This window comes from Lemur catta, chromosome 4 (genome assembly GCF_020740605.2).
Source record: "Lemur catta isolate mLemCat1 chromosome 4, mLemCat1.pri, whole genome shotgun sequence".
Lineage (NCBI taxonomy): Eukaryota > Metazoa > Chordata > Mammalia > Primates > Lemuridae > Lemur > Lemur catta.
This window is the reverse complement of record NC_059131.1, coordinates 18,444,531-18,459,118: the sequence shown is the minus strand read 5'-3', so window position 1 is coordinate 18,459,118 and position 14,588 is coordinate 18,444,531. Positions and strand designations below refer to the sequence as shown.

At 40.8% G+C, this 14,588-nt stretch overlaps 1 protein-coding gene across 3 annotated transcripts in view; it reads left to right on the top strand.

Moving 5' to 3' along the window:
• The first annotated feature begins 1,159 nt into the window (after positions 1-1,159).
• DTNB (dystrobrevin beta) overlaps positions 1,160-14,588 on the top strand; it is a 220,036-nt gene continuing 206,607 nt past the window's right edge. For 2 of the 3 annotated variants that reach the window (XM_045549190.1, XM_045549189.1), the window contains exon 1: positions 1,251-1,433. The gene's annotated coding sequence lies outside the window, so the exon portion shown is untranslated. Of the gene's footprint in view, positions 1,434-14,588 lie in introns of all 3 variants that reach the window. The other variant, XM_045549188.1, reaches the window with a different exon arrangement.

The window sequence follows — 14,588 nt, the reverse complement described above, 5'->3', positions numbered from 1 at the left end:
ACAAGTGAAAAGTTCTCGAACATGCAAAAATACTTGCATCATGTGTGAAAGGTGATGCCTTTTTCCGAGGAACCTATTTACTCTCTCTTAACAAACTTGGTTATCAGCACTTCCTTAACCATAGCAGTTTAAAAATAGGAAGATGAGAGGAGGAGGAGGAAGATGTTCTAAAGGCAGGCAGGCAGACAGACAGCAGCAGGAGGTGGCACGATCTTACCAAAAGGTGCCAAAAAAGCAGTAAAAATCAGACTCAAAGCCTATTGGCCTGGGGTCACTTAGCTTGGGGGCTCACAGCCTTCACTCACCACTCACTTACCAATAGCCCTTAACGGACGTTGTTGTTTTGAGCCTTAAATAACGTCGAGAAAAATGACCCATTTGGACCATTAAAAAAGACTTAGCTGTTCCTAACTTGGCACTGTCTCCTATATTTCACGTAGTTTGGAAAGGATTCTATAAAACGTGGATAATATTGAAAAACAGAAAGCTGGTGCTGAGATGGGGAGCCTGGCCACCCCCTGCTCCTTTGCTTAAGCTGTTTCCTAGGCTTCTGCTCTCCCTTTTTCTCTCAGGACTTCTTTCTCTTCCTTGAAGGCTGAACACAAATGCCACCTCTTCCAGGAACCCCTCCGCGTCTTCCCAGCGGAAGTAATCTCCTGCGCCTGTGCCCTCGCACAGCATCTTACGGTGGCTCGGCTTCGCGCGGGTCACCGGCGCTGGTTGTTTACACCGCTGTCTCCCCGCCGAGCCCAGGGCCGTGACCGTGACCGTGACCGTGCACCCACACGACTCCTGCCACGGCGCTAGGCACACGGCCACTGTTCAGTGAGCTTGTGGAGTTGAGTTGATGTGGAAACTCAGGGCAGGATCTTAGGCTCGAGGCGCGGATGAATGATTCACGGGGGTGGTTCTTTGCATTCTTTACCTCGTAGTCACGTCGGGGAGCATCCAGCTGGCCGGCAGGTACCTGTGGAGTTGAGACGCGCCCCGCTACCGGCCGCGGTGAGAAGCCCTGAGGGGGCGAGTTTCCCGCCCGGAACCCCGCGGGCCCGGCGGGGAGGCGGGGACCGGTCCCGCGAGGCCGCAGGGCGGGGCTGAGGGGGACTCGGCCCACGTCCCCGCCCCCCTCCCCGGCGCGGCGGAAGCCCCGCCCCCGGCCGCGCGCCCTCGCTGGCGGCGCGCGCCCGCGCGCCCGCGCCTCCGCCCTCCGCCCTCGCGCCCTCGCTCCCTCGCGCCGGGGGCGGGCTCGCTGCGCGTGCCGGGCGGGGAAGCGGCGCGAGCCGGGAGTCGGGCGCGTTCGCCGCGGGGGCGGCTCCAGGCCTGAGCGGGCGCCGCAGCGGTCTCAGTGAGGGGGCCGGGCCGGAGCGGGCGGAGGAGGCTGCGGCCGCCGGAGACCTTCCCGACCCCCCCAGCTCCGGCGGGAAGTGAGCAAGGTCGGGATCTGCGGCGGCCGCGGGGGGCTGCGGGAGAGGGGACCGGGCTGCAGCCTCGCGTCCTCGAGGAGCGGGGAGGGAGCCCGCGCCGCGCCGGGACCGCGGGAGCCTGCGGGGTGCGGGGCCGGGGGAGGCGGGGCCGGCGCGCAGGGGGCCGGGGCCGCTGCACCGCGCGGGGCTGAGGCGGGCAAGGACGCCGCGCTCGGCCCCGGTCGGGGAGCCGAGGGGATGCCGCGAGCCCGGGCTGAGGGGGAGTGGGGTCGCCGGGGTCCCGAGCACGCCGTGGGCTCGGGGCGCGGAGCCGGGTTGCGGGCGCCGGGCTGATGCTGCCCGCTCGCTGGGAGGAGGCGCTGCGTTAGGTGCTGAAGGGGCGAACGAGGCAGGTCCTGGCAGAGGGCAGGTGAGGCAGGCAGGCCCTGGCAGAGGGAAGGGAATTTATTTCAGATCACCCCGAAACACTGTTTTCTGAGACGCGTAATAACGAACTTGTCCACCGAGGTCACCCGCGAAAGGAAAGTGTCCTGAGAGGAGGGAGGATGCAGCTAACGAATGCTTGCTGTTAAATTCCTGTGCCAGGCCTTGGGATTAGGAAGATCTTCCAGGGTTCTTAGCAAACGTGTATTGATTAGCTCCCATGGGCAGAGAACCGTAGTCAGCACTGGGGCCACGAAATAGTAGTAAACGCAAACATAATCTGCTATTGAGGTGCTGACAGTTTGGCTGTCGAGGTATGCGTATGACATACAAACAAGTGTTGGGTTTTCTGTCCTGTGCCCTATTCACTTTAGGTTCCTTTTGTGTTTTGCTAGTATTGGGAAATTGGAGCCATAAATTGCTTGATTTCGGGGATAAAGTAGGAAGGTCGCAGAAGCTTGTAGGAGAAATTTGGGAGAGTTTTAAAGGCTCTTCCGTGTAGCATTTAAAGGAGGAGAGGGGAAAAAGGTATTTGGAAAGAGAAAAGAAGTTTCCTTCCTTCCCAACTAGAATTAAGCTCCATGCCTTAGTCACTGTTAAATCCTCAGAATGTTGCCTGGCTCACAACAGTCGAGCCATAAATGTCCATCGGATGAATGAATGAAGGAAGCAAGGTTTTGCTACATGTTACACGGAGCGGTATCAACCGCTCTAGCGTTAGGGATGGATGGTTGATGGACTTCCCCCATTCCTCAAATTCTCCTTTCTTTTTTGCCATGTGAGGTAGCCCAGGTTCTTAGGTTTGGGCATGTTAATGCAATGGTTAAGGTGGTGAAATCCTGATTTCTTGTGGCCATGCTACCACTTTGACATGTTTTTTGCATGTTGGCTGTCAGGAGCTTGCTACTTAGACTGTTGTTTGAGGTCATTCATCCCTTTCTGTTCCTACTCTTATTGGCTTCTTCTGTCATCTGAGGAGGAAGGAGAGTACTTTTGTCTAGAGAACACTTTTTCATTTTTGTCCTTCTTCTTGGATCTCAGATCCGCGGTGAGAGAATGTTTGTGTCTCTGCTCTTCTGTAAGGGCTGGATTTCTACCTGTCTTCTGCCTTGGTTGGGTTTCTGAACTCTTGAGCTCCAGGCTGCTGTTTCAGTTCCCTGGGTTGCAGTGCCTGTTGGGTTACTTTGTCTGCCAAATTAAAACTTGACCTTTTATGAGTTCTCTGAGGGTTTTTATCATGCATAAGTGGAATTGCCTTTGAAGGGGGTTGTGCAGTCAAGGTAATGCTCACAGAGTTTTTGGGTGTCCACTGTACCTGAGGGACAAAATTTCTACTTATAGTTAGAAAATTAGACTTAGAATCAGTAGAATTTCAACTTACCATTTATGTCTTCAATATTAATCTCTCAGGGCCTTAGTTTCCTCATACAAAAAAAAAAAGCTAATATTAATCTAAATTTGGCATTGTGTAGAAAGCGTTGAAAAAGAAAATTAATTTCTTTTTTGTTTTAGAACTGGAGGGCGCAATTAGCAGGTGTCTGCTAGTTCTTGTTTTGTGGTACCTAGGTTCTGCAATTTTGGGCACCTTGTTTCAGGCTCTCTCAATGATATTTATTTACATTTATTTTAAAATCAACTTTATTGATGTGTACTTAACACATGATAAAATTCACAGATTTCCTGTGTACAGGTGGATGAGTTTTGAAAAATGTATACAGTAGTCTCCCCCTTATACTTAGGGATATGTTTTAAGACCCCCAGTGGATGCCTGAAATTGCTGCTAATAAAGAAACCATATATATGCACTATGTTTTTCCTATACATTCATGCCTATGATAAAGTTTAATTTACATATTAGGCACAATAAGAGATTAACTTCTCTTTGGCATATATTTGGCTTCTCTTTGGCATACCCCAATTTCCAGCATCACTAGTCTTGCCCTTTGGGTTTATTAATAAGTAAAATAAGGGTTACTTGAACACTGGCACTGTGATACCACAGTAGATCTGATAACCTAGATGGCTACTAAATGAGTAGTTTATACAGCGTGGATGTGATGGACAAAAGGATGATTTACATGCCAGGTGGGATGGAGTGGGACTATGTAAGATTCCATCACACTACCCAGGATGGTGGGTGCATAATTTAAAACTTAAGAATTGTTTATTTCTGTAATTTTCCATTGAATATTTTGGGACCATGGTTGGCTCTGGGTAACCAAAACCATGAAAGCAAAACCATGGACAAGGGGGGACTACTGTATACTTTGTAACCAACCACTGTTCCAGTAAAGATACGGAACTTTCCATCACTTCAGGAAGTTCCCTTATGCTGATTTGCAGTTAATCTCCTATTTCCCCCTCCTTTTATTTATTTCTAATTACACAAGCATCAGAGCTGTGGCTCTAGTTGTGCAGGCTGTATACTGCCCAGCTTTAGGGGGTGCCATTCACGTTGGAGTCCCTGTGCATGGCAGCTCCTGGAGTGGCTGTGTGCTGCAACTCTGCAAGTGGCTCAAGAATGCACACTTGCTTATAAAATACTCAAGCAGTACAGACAGAATAAAAGCCCCCTTGACAGACTCCCTTCCCCACAAAACTGGTTATCAGTTTGCTGTGATCCTTCCAGACCTTTCTCTATGCATTGTTGTATTTATATAGGTAATACAGGAAAAAAGCAGGACTCACCCCCCCCCCCCACATCAATGACTTCATACTGTGCATATTGTTCGGCAACTTTTTTCCCTAACAGATGTTTTTGAGCCTTTCCATTTTGGAACATAAGGATCTACCTGAGTCTTCTTAGCTACTGCACAATCTCTTATGTAGTATGTATTGGACTATGTAGTAGTTTATTTAATCCTCTCCTTGTTAATGCTCATTGCTACAGTGAATGAAAAATAGAATTGCTGGATCAAAGAGGTATACATTTTAAGTTATAATTGATGGAGCTTTAACCATGTTGCTACTTGTGGATCTAGTCCATTTCTTTTTAACTGCTGAGCTATTCAGTTGTAGACTTAAATCACCATTTGTGTATCCTTTCACTCACTGAGAAACAGTTGAATAAGTTACTTTGTATATTAGTTCTTTGATGGATATATGTGTTGCACATGGATCCTGCAAGTCTGAGGCTTTTCCTTTCTCTTTGTTACCAATGTCTTTGGTTGTATATAAATTTTAAGTTTTAATGTCATATTTATGAAAAATTTCCCTTACATGACTTGTCTTGTGTGGTGTGTGTGTCTGGTTTAAGAAAATGTTCTCTACTTTGGGGTATGAATTATATATTTCTGTATTTTCTTCTATAAGTTTTGTTTTTTATGTGGAATTTATTTCTATGCATGGTATAAGGAAGTGATATGATTTTTTTTTCCTGTTTGGATAACCAGTATTTTAGCACTTTTTTCATAATTTTTTATTTTGGTAAAATGTACATGACATAAAATTTATCATTTTAGCCATTTTTAAGTGTACAGTTTGGTGGCATTAAGTACATTCACATTGTTGTGCATCCATCACCACTGTCCATCTTCAGAACCTTCCTCTTCCCCAGTTGAAACTTTGTACCCGCTAAACACCAACTCCCCATTCTCCTCTACCCTCAGCACCTGGCAACCACCATTCTGCTTTCTGTCCCTATGAATTTGATTACTCTAAGTACTTCATGTAAGTGGAAGCATGCAATATTTGTCCTTTCATGTTTGGCTTATTTCACTTAGCATAATGTCTTCAAGTTTCATCCATAGTGTAGTAAGTGTCCAAATTTCCTTTTTAAGACCAAACAATATTACATTGTATGTATATACTATATTTTGTTTATTCAGTCATTCATTTAGGGACATTTGGATTGTTTCTACATTTTGGATATTGTGGATAATGCTGCTGTGAACATTGGTTCATATATTTCTTTAAGCCTTTGCATTCAATTCTTTTGTGTATATAACCCAGAAGTGGAATTGTCAATGACATATTTTTTAAAACAACGTACATAACTCAATAAAAGTAGATCAATACGACTTTGACCAAAATGGCTGGATAGTACAAAGAGTTCCCATACACTCTCTCTTTCCCATGCAGGTTCCCCTATTATTAACATCTTGAATTAGTGTGGTACATTTGTTACAATTGGTGAATCAATATTGATACTTTATTAACTAAAGTCCATAATTTATATTAGGGTTCACTCTTTGTATTGTGTAGTTCTGTGGGTTTTGGCAAATGTGTAAGGTCATGTATCATTAATGCCATTACATGGCATTACATGTAATGTCATTACGGTATCATACAAAGTAATTTCACTGCCCTAAACATCCTCTGTGTTCCACCTATTCATTCTTCTCTCCCTCACCCTAAGCATGGCAAGCACTGATGATTTCACTGTCTATAGTTTTTTGCCTTTTCCAGAATGTTACATAATTGGAATCATACAGTATGTAGCCTTCTTAGACTGACTTCTTTTACTTAGCAATATGCATTTAAGGTTCCTTCATGTCTTTCTGTGGCTTCATAGCTCATTTCTTTTTAGTGCTGAATAATATTCCATTGTATGGAAGTACCACAGTTTGTTTCTTCATTCACCTACTGAAAGACATCTTCGTTGCTTCCAAGTTTTGACAATTATAAATAAAACTGCTGTAGACATCCATGTGCAGGTTTTTGTGTGGATATAAGTTTTTCACTCACTTGGGAAAGTATCTGGGAGAGCAATTGCTGGATCATATGGTAAGAACATGTTTAGCTTTGTAGGAAACTGCTAAGCTGTCTTCCAAAGTGACTGTACCATTTTGCATTTCCAACAGTTTTTAAAATTTATGTCTAAGCACCCTAAATATTCTTTTTTTTTTGAGACAGAGTCTCGCTGTGTTGCCCGGGCTAGAGTGAGTGCCATGGCATCAGCCTAGCTCACAGCAACCTCAAACTCCTGGGCTTGAGCAATCCTACTGCCTCAGCCTCCCCAGTAGCTGGGACTACAGGCATGTGCCACCATGCCCAGCTAATTTTTTTTTTCTGTATATATATTTTAGTTGGCCAGATAATTTCTTTCTATTTTTTAGTAGAGACGGGGTCTCACTCTTGCTGAGGCTGGTCTCGAACTCCTGACCTCGAGCAATCCACCCACCTCGGCCTCCCAGAGGGCTAGGATTACAGGCGTGAGCCACTGCGCCCGGCCTAAGCACCCTAAATATTCTTAAAAAATAAATTGTCGTCAGACTTTTCTGGAATGAATTCATATTCAGTTGTTTCTTTTGTTGGCTGCCTTTCTTAGCATTGTATCTCTTTGTGTGTATTGAAGTTTTGGATTACAGACTCATTTTGAGTGTGTGTGCTTTTGATTTTGTTTTCTTATCTCTATGTTCACCCTTCTCTGTGTGGTGATATTTTAGGTGCTTCACCTGACCTACTGGACCCCAGTCTGGAATCAGATATAATAATTGTGGGTCAGGGGTCCTGCCCTTTGAGGTAATTGGGCTATTTTATTTTAGATGCTCTCACAGGGTGTGTGTCTTGATTCAGTTCCTGGTCTTAAGGCTGTGTTTGTATCGTCCCACTTTTCTAAGCCCAGAGCATTACATAAACTGAAGTTCTAGGCAGAGATTGGCAGCAGTGTTTTTCAGCTCTCTTTCAGCTCCAGCATCATCCCTGGCCTTATGCAGTGAGTTTGGCTCAGCTGTCTCCGGTTTCTCCATCCTCCTTTGCTCTGTGTCTTTATTGCCCAGCAGGAGGTATACACCTGGTCTGGACTCAGAATCCAAGCAAGCCTGTAGCTTCAGTTGTGCTCCAACTTTATGTATCTGTTCTGTTTCTGAAACAAATGGAGGTTTATCCATTTGCTTTTGAGACTTCTATCTTTTACCAGTTTTAAAAAATTATTTTAAAAGATATTTTAATCATTACTATATATTTGGAGCAGAGGGGATGTATCAGAGTATGTACTTACTGGGCTACTTTGACTAGAAGACTTAATTGACCAGGCTTCCTTCTCCTTTATTCAACTAATTTTTTTTTCCTGTTATTGCATTGCCTAGACTCTCCAGTACAAGAAAGCAGTGATGATTATGGGCATTTCAATCTTTTTCCTGAGTGGGAATGTTTCCAGTGTTTCCCTATTAGATATGATGCTTACTGATGGTTTTGGGAAGATGTCTTCAGTATATTTAAGGAAGTTTTCTTCTCTTCTTGGTTAGTATTTTGTTGGGTATTAAATTTTTTTTTTTTTTTTTTTTTTGAGACAAAGTCTCACTCTGTTGCCTGGGCTAGAGTGCCGTGGCATCAACCTAGCTCACAGCAACCTCAGACTCCTGGGCTCAAGCAATCCTTCTGCCTCAGCCTCCCGAGTAGCTGGGACTACAGGCATGTGCCACCATGCCTGGCTAATTTTTTCTATATATTTTTAGTTGTCTGGCTAATTGCTTTCTATTTTTAGTAGAGACGGGGTCTCGCTCTTGCTCAGGTTGGTCTCGAACTCCTGACCTTGAGCGATCCTCCCACCTCGGCCTCCCAGAGTGCTAGGATTGCAAGCGTGAGCCACCGCGCCCTTCTGGGTATTGAATTTTATTGAGGGCTTTTTTTTTTTGGCATTTGTTGAAATTATCATCTTTTTTTTTTTTATCTTTAATATGTTAAGAGTAGGACATCTTTCTGAGTTGTAGGTAACTGAGAGAAACAGATATATTGTATGTTGTTTACTTATTAATTTATTTTTAGCAACAACAAAACCACATCCTTTAAAGAAAACACATTTTGATCTTGAATTTTAATGTATTAACAACATTATATATAAATTAAAAACAGGACTGAAATGCTGTAATAATCAGGTTTGGACTAAACATCCTTGTAACAGAACTTCAGTATATTCAAATAGTGCTCTATAATAGTGTATTATAATCAAATAGTACATAATAATATCAGTAATAATAGCTAACATTTATTAAGCTCTTATTTGATGCCAAGGATTGTGCTAAATGCTTTACATGATTTATTTAATGGTTACCACAGCCCTATGAGGTTATATTTAGCTCCTCAGAGCTCTTTGTTGTAGTGGAGTACAGTTATTGAATTATTTTTACTGGAACTTAGAGAACCCTCTTGATTTGTAAAATGCAAATCTCTAAGGTTTTACAAACATTTATTTTCCCTGGCATTTTTTTTTTTTTAATCTAAAGAGAAGAAAAGAAGTATTAGAGGGAAGATACTTGAGAATTTTCCTGAAATAAGCAAGGAAGCTAGTTGTCTTTCAATAAAGTTTGGATAGTTATAGCTAAGTACTTAATATTTATTAGTGATAATCTCAGCCCTCACTGACTTTTAATTATTTAAATGGACATCCAGAGAAAAACTGACAAGAGCTTTGCAGGGAGATGGTGAACTTACACAAGAAATTTTGATACCTGGATGCTTTGATGTAGCTGAGACCTGGGTTAAGAAACTACCAAAAAGATTCAAAGGAAATGAAAGCTATTTAACACTGAAGTGCAGTACAGAGACATTCTGGAAGTATTTCCAAAGCCTTCTCTTTCCTTTAGTCTTTACTGTAGGAGTTACTTAACTTCTGCCTACAGACTTAGTTCAGTTCTGAAACACATTGTCTTCCTAGAATAGAACAGAGTATAAGGACAAACAAGGGTCTAGACTTTTTGTTGCACTGTCTGTCCTCTAGACCCCATGAGCTCTGTGACATTAAGGTCTAATCCAGCACAGCAGTTTTGGGACAGATATTCCTTCCTTAGTCCTTGGTCCTTAGGTTTGCCCTGGAGGGGGCAATGTGGCACAGTGCAAAGAGAATGGGCTTTAGTGTCAAGTCAGTGCCTAACTCCACACTTTCCTAGCATTGTAACCTTAGGTCTAAGTCACCTGACTACTTAGGCTCTCAGGTTTCTTCATCTACTTCTAACATTCTTAATCCTGATTTGTTCCTCAAGACTAACACAGTCTTGTCTTCTCATCTGAATTTTTTAAAGAGCAACATCCTCTAGGCAGGGTATAATAAGAAAATATGAGCAATTAAGTTTTACCAATATTTAACCTGTAGATTGACAATCTACTCCATCTGTATGTCTGATATATATCAGGTATGGTAAGCTTGGGAATCTGAGAGAATCGTGGAAACAACACAACCTGGAGGGGTTAATAATGTGATCTTTCTTATTTGTTTGCTTATATTGTATTAGCACATATTATAGTTCACTCTGCCTGGTTTTGTGGTCTTTCATATCATGTTATCTGATGTGAATGAAATGAATGTTACCAAGTAGGTAAATGGCTTAAAAAGATCCTTGCGAGAAAACTGCAGGTTGAAGTTTCAGAGTCAACTGAAGATTGAAGTATTAATACAGGCACACATGAACAGCAAGAAAAAACAGTTTGGTGTCAAACTAAAATGCATCCTTTGTTAGCAGATATTGTTGGGATACTCATAGAAGACATTGCTGAAGATTTGATATGAATGACCATTATACCAAATGATAGAGTTTGTGAGAGTTCATGTATATTTGGATAAAAAGTACAGAACTTACCGTATTTGGTATACTCTGTTTCAATAATAAAATATATGGAGAACTGCTTCCCACCTCACCAACCCACTCAGGAAAAGATTTACCAGAGAATATACTCAAAGTAGAGGACCTAAAATTCTATAATGAAATAGGACATATAAAGCATAAACAATAATATTAATATACTCTACCTAGAACCCAGCCTAACAAATAAAACAGAGAGTTGATATCCCTCTGCAGTCATGTGATTCTGCTTCCATCTCTAGAGATATTCATTTTTCTGAATTTGGTGATTATTATTCTCATGTACATCTTACTGTTGCTATATATGTATGAATTCATAAGCAATATCTTTAGGGCCAGGGCTAGGGTGAGATGAGGAGGCATCTGGGACCCCAATAAAAGGACACCCTCACTCTTGGGCTTGCATGGCCCCAAGAGTGATGCATCCTTAAATTTTGCACCCCAGGTACCCCATTTGCCTCACCATTATCCTGGTCCTATTTCTATTAATGTGCATGTTTTTGAACTTTATATAAATGATATAATTTTGCATGTATTCTCTTGCAATTTTTTTTTCACTTAACATTCTGAAATTGATGCAACTCAATAAATGTAGCTATGTTGTATAGTGTCGTGTGATTGACTACTACAGTTTTCCTATTCCTTTATTGATGGCTGTTTCTGATTTTGTGTTTACAAACAGTATTGTTGTAAGCATCCTTGTATATGTCCCTTTAGGACATGGTTGTAGAAGCGGTACTTTTGGGTAATCCAGTACACACATTTTTAACTTTACTAGATACTGCTTTCTGTGTCCAAAGTGGTTATATTTATTTGTACGTTCACCAGGAGTATATGGGAATTCATGTTGGTTCATATTTTCACCAATATGATATTTTCAGAGTTAATTGTTTTCTTATTTGATGGATGTGATGCATAAATTATTATATTTTGTAAACTTTATATTACAGAACAAAACATATACTAAAAAATTATAGCTTAGTGAATTATCATACAGCAAACACTCTAATCACCACCCAGGTGAAGAAATAGAATTTCCAGCTCTCCCTAAAGCCTTTCCATATATCCCATCCCAGCCATAGTCCCTTCCTTCCCTCCCAGAATAACCACTGTCCTGATTCGTATGGTAACCACTTCCTTGTATGTCTTTGTGGTTTTTATACACAACTGTGAATCCTTAAATATTATAGTTTAGTCTTGAATTGTTATGTACAACTTTATATATATTTGTTTTCCATTTCTGCTTTCTGCTGGTTTTTCCATGAATTGCCTACTCATATCTTTTGTCAAATTTTCTTATCTGCTTGTTCAAGTTGGTTTTTTTGTTTTGTTTTGTTTTGTTTTTTAAGACAGGATCTTACTTTATTACCTGGGCTAGAGAGTGGTGTGATCATGGCTCACTGCAACCTCAAACAGCTGGGCTCAAGCAATCCTTCTGCTTCAGCCTCCTGAGTAGCTGAGACTATAGGTATGCACCATCACTCCTGGCTACTTTTTAAATTTTTTTTGTGTAGAGATGGTGTTTCACTATGTTGCCCAGGCTGGTCTTGAACTCCTGGCCTCAAGCAATCCTCCCGCCTCAGGCTCCCAAAATGCTAGGATTACAGGTGTGCGCCACCACACCTGGTTTGGTGCACTTTAAAAAACAGTTTGGCAATTCCTTTTTTAGGTATACAGCCACGATAAACTCTCACCCTTGTGCAGCAAGATACAGGTACAACACTATAGCAATGCTGTTTGCAATAGGGAAAAACCTAGAAACAGCCTATATTTCCATCAGCAGGAGAGTACATTACATTAAAATGTAGTATTTGGAATTATACAGCAGTCAAAAGGAATGAACAATAACATGCAATAATAGGATGAATTTTAGCAATATAATATTTGGTGAACACAATTCCCAAAGCATTATATTTAGTAAGATATCCTTTTTCTGTTTGAGATATAATTCACCTACCATATAATTCACCCTACAATTCAATGGTTTTGGGTATATTCATAGAGTTGTGCAACCGTTGCTATTATTAATTGCAGAACATTTTCATCACCCCTAAAAAGAAACTCTGTACTTAGTAGCAGTAACTCCCTATTCTCCTTCTTCCCCAAGCCCTAGAAACCAATGATTAATTTTCTGTTGCTATGGATTTGCCTATTCTGGACATTTCATAGAAATGGAATCATATAATATGTGGTCTTTTGTGACTGGCTTGTTTCATTTAGCATAATGTTTTCAGGGTTCATCCATGTTGTAGCATACATCAGTACTTTATTCTGTTTTATAGCTGAATAACATTCCATTGCATGTATATACCATAATTTGTATGAATATACCGCAATTTGATTCTGGCACCACTTGTTGAAAAGACTGTCTTTTCTCTATTGAATTGGCACCACTGTTGAAAATCAAGTTGACCATAGTGCAAGGATGTGTTTCTGGACTCTCAATCTGTTCCCTTGATTCATATTGTTATCCTTGTGCCAGTACTACACTGTCTTTATTACTGTGGCTTTGTAGTATGTTTTAATACATTCACGGATTTGGTTTGCTAACATTTCTGAGGACTTTTACACCTATGTTCACGAACATTGGTTAGTAGATTTCTTTTTTGTACTGCCTCTATTGGGTTTTAGTACCTGGGTAATGCTGGCTACAAATAAGTTGGGTAGTGTTTCCTTGTCCCTTGTTTTCTGGAAGAGATCTTATAGCATTGGGCCTGGAAATTTTTTTACAAAAGGTTTTTTTTTTCTAAATTACAAATTCAATTTCTTGTTATTCTGATTATCTATTTCAGCTTGTGGAAAAAAATATTTCAGCTCATAGAGTTTTGGTAATTTGTAGTTTTTGAGGAATTGGTCAGTTTTATCTAAGTTGTCATATTTATATATATAGAATAGAATTGTTCATAGTATTTCCGTAGTATTTCTTTTAATGTTCATGGGTTCTGTACTAATGTCCTCCCCTCTTTCATTAGTTATTTTGGTAATTTGTACTTTCTCTATTTTTTCTTTGTCTATCTTACCAGCTTTGTTATTATTTTTAAAGAACCAGCTTTTGGTTTCATTGATTTGTCTCTTCCTCTTAGTGAATTCTTGTTTCAATCCAATGTGGTCAGATAACATAGTTTGTATAATTTTAATTCTTTTGATTTTGTTAATGTTTATTTTATAGCCCAAGATATATGGTCTTTCTTGGTGCATGTTTGATGTGCACTTGAAAAGATTGTACATTTGTTATTGTTGGGTAGGGTGTTCTGTAGTATCAGTTATATTCAGTTGGTTGATGTTGCTCAGTCCTTACACTTCGTTGTCACTACCTTTTCTCCCGCCCTCTTCATTGAGGGTGGTGTTTCATACACTTGTAATGTAGTTGGATTGTTTTGTCACATTCCACAATTCATTCTGGGGTCCTCTGATTTTTAAAAAGTTTGCATACATAAAAGTTCACTTTTTGTGTTGTCAGGATCTATCAGCATTGACAAATGTATAATCTACCACTACAGTATCATACAGAATAGTTTTACTGCCCTCAAAATTACCCTGTGCTTCACCTACTCAAGTCTCTCCGACGTCCCCCAAACCTCTGGCAATCTTTGCTGTCTCTATAGTTTTCTCTGGAAGGTGATAAAATTGGAATCATACAGTATGTAGACTTTTCAGACTGGCTTTTTTCACTTATCAATATACATTTAAGCTTCCTCTGTGTCTTCATGGCTTGATACTTCATTCTCTTTATTGCTGGACAATATTCCATTTATGGAAGTACTGCAGTTTATTTGTACATTGACCTACTGAAGGATGTTTTTGTTGCTTCCAGCTTTTGGCAATTAAGAATAAATCTGGTATAAACATTTGGGTACAGGTTTTGTATGGACGTAAAATTTCAACTCAGTTGGGTAAATACCCAGCAGTGTAATTGTTGGATCATATGGTAAGACTATGATTCACATTATAGGAAACTGCAAGGTGTTTTCCAGTGTGGCTGTTTGTGCATTCTCACCAGCAACGAGTGAGTTCTTGTTGCTCTACATTCTTGTCAGCATTTGATATTGCCAGTTTTTTGGATATTAACCATTCTAATACATATGTAATGGTATCTCTTTGTTGTTTTAATTTGTTATTCCCTAATAACAAATGATGTCAAATGTCTTTTCATATGCTTATTTACCATCTGTATATTTTCTTTGGTGAGGTGTCTGTTCATATCTTTTGATCATTTTTGATT